Source organism: Scatophagus argus, chromosome 17 (genome assembly GCF_020382885.2).
Source record: "Scatophagus argus isolate fScaArg1 chromosome 17, fScaArg1.pri, whole genome shotgun sequence".
In the NCBI taxonomy this organism is placed as follows: domain Eukaryota; kingdom Metazoa; phylum Chordata; class Actinopteri; family Scatophagidae; genus Scatophagus; species Scatophagus argus.
The window spans coordinates 16,635,399-16,641,712 of NC_058509.1; positions in this window are offsets into that span (position 1 = coordinate 16,635,399).

A 6,314-nucleotide genomic window follows, 5' to 3' on the forward strand; every position below is an offset into this window, starting at 1 on the left:
ACAATGACATTCATTGCCCACACATATAGGGGCCCAGGGACAAGAGTTGACCATAGATTACGCAGATCGATATGAGATTAACATTCCTAACAGAAGCCTCTTAATGTCTCTTTCATTTCAATGAGAAGAGGCAGAGGTGCCACTCTCTCTCTCTCCCTCCCCTTCTTTGCTTTCCACCGTCTTCAGCTGAAGGTTATGAGAACGGTTTCAGACGACAACAGTCATATCTCTTTGCTCCGCCACTGACAGTTTTATCACTCAACTCAGGTCGAGATGAGTAAAATCTCCTCCAGTGACCTCTGGTTTCAGCAGTTCCAGCAAAATGACTTTGCCATTTCACCCATTGTAGGTCTCATCTGTTGTTTCCACGGGCCGTGATGGTGAGAGATTTATATGTTTTGGAGAACTTCTTTTAGAGGTTAACGTGTTTGGTGCAATGATAAGAAAGTGTATGCAGATTTGCTGCAGGTGTTAGGAGAGGAGAGCAGCATCTTATAAACCACTGAAGAGATGAGGATGTTGTTTGACCTCTACACAAACTCACTCCATTCACAGAAAAAAATCCATTATTCCCATACTGTGTCTGGTCTCAGAAGTGAGTTTTGAGGAAGGATTTGATATAAAATGTATTTTTGGTGTCTTTACAATCCACTTCAGTTTCCATTATAATTTTGATGATATCCAGTATTTTGTTGTCGTGGTGATTGTGATTAAATATAGTACATGAAAGTATGTGTGAAAAATTCTGTAGCACAACAAAAATGATTTTGACGTAAAATGAATTAGGGAAAAAATCGATATAATTTTAAATGCTGGAGCACCATCAAAAGATGACAAAGAAAAATAATAACACTTAAAGAAAAAAGAAATCTTAAGTCAAGAGTCACTTAATACTAACTCAACACTGACAAATGGGCAAACTCATATGCTGAGAAAGAACAGGAGATGCTATGGAAAAATTAAAATGGGTATCTGAAAAGAACATAACTGATTCAGTTTTGTGTTTTCATCGCTCAGCTTTGAGCTCATTATCATATTATGCCAGAAGCTGAGCAGAGCATTCAGACGCAGCAGCCGGAGACAGCAGACAAGTTGAATAGTAGGACTCACTTATCAAAATCAATAAAAACAATTAAATAATTAAAAAAAAAACATCACAGACACTGAACAGATGACCTAACAAAGACTGAACTCAAAACTGGACTAAAATACAAACTAAACTGAAGAGGGAATGAGGTGCAGGTGGAGAGATGGGCAGAGACACACAGGTGAGGCGAGGAAACAAGAGGAGCTGATTGGTCATATGAGGCTGATGTGGGACAGGTGTGCTGTAAGAACAGGTGTTGGAAAGAAGGCGAGTGAAGGGAGGAGACCTCACCCACACAAACAAACAGACTGAGAGACAGAGGAACACTGGGAAACACATGAACACACAAAGGAAATGAGTGAAGACATGAACATTACAGTGAGAGATTAACACTAAATCCTTTCCTGCTGGTTTGTTCAAGGATCCAAAGAGGTTTATTGCCATATACACAGTATCAACACAGGGTCATCTAAACAATGAAATACTTGTGACTAGGCAGGCAAGCAACTCCAAGTAGACTTATAAATAAATAAAACCAAAATAAATAAGTAAAACAGAATAAAATAAGAGAAAAAAAAACAAAGTCATGCAAGATATGGTCGAGATTAACTGAGCTGAAAATACAACTTGAGCAGAATAAAGAAAAGTATTTGATACATTAACCTCAAATTGGATTTAAAAAATACATTACATTACTTCACTATCAGTGTTTATGAATTCCCATTACTTAGTGTGAGTTTGCAGTGCCCACTTGTTCTCCTCGATGGGTTTCTTTTTCCATGGGGTGTTGAGAGTTTTAGAGCTTGCTGTGGTGGAACTGAATGGGGGCCCAAACAGGCCTGAAGTGGCCTTAATCCATCTGAAGCTGCAGGCGAATGAGCGAATCTGCAGCGGCTTTGAAGTGGTGTTATCGCTCACTTATTCCTCGCCTGCTCTCCCAGCTAACCCCTAGACAGCCCCTGGAACAGTTTAATTACACTGTATGTTTGTGTGCGTGCTGGGCAGAAGAATATTTATGGTTGAGTCATGCAAATGATGAAGGAGGTTCATGGCTGAAACGACTTGAGAAGAGCCTGCACAGAACAAAAAAAAAGACTGGAGAAAAAGTTGAATAATACAGAAGTGAAAGTAGACAGAGGGAGAAAGGACAAGACTTTCAGTTCTTCACAGACAGTTTAAGTCCAGAAGAGGGAATGATGTTGGAAGAGGTGAGGAGAAGAAAAAGTGTGAAAAGTATGATAAAGAGATAATGAAAAGAGTTTCACTCCATTACCTTACTGAAGTCCCTTTCGTGCCAAACTGAACCCATTCAACTCAGCACAGTGACACCTCCGCAATGTCACACACACACACACACACACACACACACACAGGCATGTGCACATGCTCATGCCTGATTCCATCCTGAAACTGTGCTCCACCAAAGAGCTGCTGACATCATCAGTTCGTCTCTCGTTCATGAATATCTGGTCCATTCGTCCTTGGAGGCGCAATTCAATTTTAAGGTCCTTCTCATGGGACTGAAGCTGCTCACCTTTCTCATGTGCCCACTGTGCACTACTGCAGGTGAGCAGTGCAGACCCTGCAACACATTTTCATCCTAATACAGTAGGTCGAAGTCACAGAAGCGAATAAGGTTAGTGACAAAAATTGTCACCTAACCAGGAAATAGTATAATCTTAAATGACATTATTGTGAGTCTACTGTTGTGTTGTGCAATTGATTAAACTCCAAGGCTGTAATGATCCATGACTTAACAAGGAGACGCAGGCACATTCAAAATGCAACAAACAGCACGCAGTGGCATCATTGTCAGTGCTGTTGTTGCCTGTGCAGAGAAGACAACGAATGAAAACCAAAGCAACCAAAACAAAACAAGGGAACAAGAATGTGTGATTAATGTGAGTTTGTGAAAATATTTTCAGTCACCTCTCGTGGGCAATAAAGACTTGTTATTAGCTCCCATACTGCCTACTGATAAAAGTCTTTAGATTTCCTTAGGTTACTTTTTGATAAACAGCGTGGGATCATGGGAATTGCTGTCTTCCTTGTTAAACAACCACCATGGTGATAAATATCTCTCTGACGTGACTCGGGCAGAAATGTACAGTGGTTGATAGTTTTATTCAAGTTGCGTTTAGTCACGTTCACTGACTTCCTTCCTCACTGTCTGAGGCTCTCCTGCAAGTTATAGCAACTAAATGAAACACACCATGACTTTAATAAAACTTCAGATTTCTTTGGATTTGAAACATTGTTGGAAACACTGTAATACCGTAATATAACAGCGTTCGAAACTTCGAAAACTGCACCCATCAATAAACTTCAATAACCATTCAGCCACTGTTTTGCTGTAGCAGGCAATTGTTTGGCATGAAAGCTCCAATCAAGCCACTGTACACTACCTGCCCAGTATGAAATATGTTACCAATATCTTTTTAAGCATGCAAGTGCTATTGATTCTCAGTAACTGGACAATTTTGAACTGACTCCATGTAGGACCAAAGCACCCTGCTTTCCAGCATCATATAGGTAGGTCATTTTCTTGTTTGAGGACACTGCTGACACTTTCTTAGGAGGTTTGACATCCTGTTTTCAGTGTGACTCTTTTAAGTGAAAACCTCTGATGTTACTAGTAGATTAACTCAGAGGCAAGTCACACATGGAAGAATATGAGGTAGAATTTTGTGACAGTGCAAAATCAGCTGATGGTCATATTCAATGAAGAACATGGGAATGTGCACAGTTGGTTGACTAGTTGATTAAATGTTGCCACCTGCCTTGCCTGTTGATTTAATTTTAAAGCGATCAAAATAGCACCTAACACTCTAAGTAACTGCAGGCTTTACTTTATATTGTCTGTATATTTGTGAATAATGATTTTTTTTTTTAATAATGTATTTTTGGAACTATTTTAGATGAATCACCATATGCATCTTCTACTGCATCCAAATGTACAAAATTTCACCTACCACCTAGATTATATACACCTTCTAATTTGGATGTTCTCAAAGCAGTTCTGCGCCAGCGTCCATGGTCAGGCTGCAGTGTGTGACGGAGGCAGCACAGAGCAGTGGATGAATGGCAGCAGCTTATTTCCTTAAGTGGTCCCGACTGAAGTGTTGGCATCAGGTGGAAGGACTGTCTTCAGAAGGAGGGACAGAAGGAGGGGAAACACGGGGTGAGAGATACAGAAAGTGTGTGCGTGAGCAGAAGAGAGATGGAGGTAAATGGCCACTGTTCTGACGTCAGCGTCTTTTCTTAGCATCCCTCTGTGTCTCTCCTCCTGCAAGGACATGTACAGGTGCCCAGTGCTGAGGGTGCAGACACCTCTGTTACCTAACAGGAAGCACTTATATTGCAGGCATGAGTGTGGCAGTGTGAGCATGTGTGTCCATGCATAGCAGAATTAAAGTCACTTTCATCCCTGCACTTTGGCAAATGAAACTATTAGTGATTCTGTATTTCCAGTTAAAATGTGAGATATGTGGCTCAGCTTAGACCCAACGGACTCATTTGATCACATTATTAACTGAATCCCCCACATCATAATGTTATGGATGATCATTTAACATTAAATTGTAAAACTGTTTTCTATGTATGAGGCAAGATAATGGCTATGATAACAATACCTATTATGAAATCATCCTCCCTAATTCATGCACTAATGGGACATGCTCTCATGTACAAATTATTATGAAATTAAACTCTCTCATTTTGCCTGGGAACCTCTTGAGGAATCCCCTCGGTGCTGGAATCCCTCGTTATCAAACACTGTAACACTCATCTCTCCGTCTCTTCAATCCTTAAGCCGTTATTAAAGTCAACGAGGCACAGCGGGCCTGTGTGCATATAGGGCTTTGTAAGAGTGATACTTCATATATGATTTTTTTTTCCAAACTCTTTTACAAAAACCAAACGTTTTAAGAATGGATTAAATGAAAAGTTATCTGCAAATGATATCCAGCTAACCCACTTTCAGTAACACAGTATTCAAGGCCAGCATTAAACTACATTATCTTGTAGAGTAACAACAGTTTGCATGAAAATAAAATTCTCTGTTCATGTACTAGCACATTCCTTGCAAAGTACACTATGTTTTGCAGACTGCTTCTACAAACGTGTGAAAGATTGGGCAGCTCTCAGGAGCTCAGTGAATTCCAGCGTGCTACCATGATAGGATGCCAACTGTGCAACAAGTCCAGTCGTGAAATTTCGTCGCTACTAAATATTCCACAGTCAACTGGCAGTATAACAACGGGGAAGTGATTGGGAACGACAGCAACTCAGCCACGAAGTGGTAGGCCACGTAAAATGACAGAATGGGGTCAGCGGGGCGCATAGGGTGCAGAGGTCGCCAACTTTCTGCAGAGTCAGTCGCTACAGACCTCCAAACTTCATGTGGCCTTCAGATTAGCTCAAGAAAAGTGCGCAGAGAGCTTCATGGAATGGGTTTTCAAGGCCCAGCAGCTGCATCCAAGCCATACATCATCAAGTGCAATGCAAAGCGTCGGATGCAGTGGTGTAAAGCACGCCACCACTGGACTCTAGAGCAGTGGAAACGCGTTCTCTGGAGTGACGAATTACGCTTCTCCATCTGGCAATCTGATGGACGAGTCTGGGTTTGGCAGGTGCCAGGAGAACAGTACTTGTCTGACTACATTGTGCCAAGTGTGAAGTTTGGTGGAGGGGGGATTATGGTGTGGGGCTGTTTTTCAGGGTGGGAACAGTTATGGATGACCCCTTCCTGTTCCAACATGACTGTGCACCAGTGCACAAAACAAGGTCCATAAAGACATGAATGAGTGAGTTTGGTGTGGAACAACTTGACTGGCCTGTCCTGACCTCAACCCGACAGAAAATCTTTGGGATGAATTAGAGTGAAGACTGTGAGCCAGGCCTTCTCGTCCAACATCAGTGTCTGACCTCACAAATGCACTTCTGGAAGAATCATTAAAAATTTCCATAAAAACACTCTAAACAAGGTTGGGGCTTAGCAAAAGTTCAGTCACAGAGTCGTGATTCTGCTGTATATCAGTCCAAGGTAAAATTACTCTTTTACCTCTAGTATCATTGGATTACACAGAAACCACTGGACTGTGGTTATGTTATATTTTCTATACCATTCATCAACATGACAGTTTCTGCACCATCATATATGAAACATGTGAGGATAGGCTGAAGAAATGGTAAAGAAGAAGAGCAGAGAAGATGAGGGGAGAGAAGA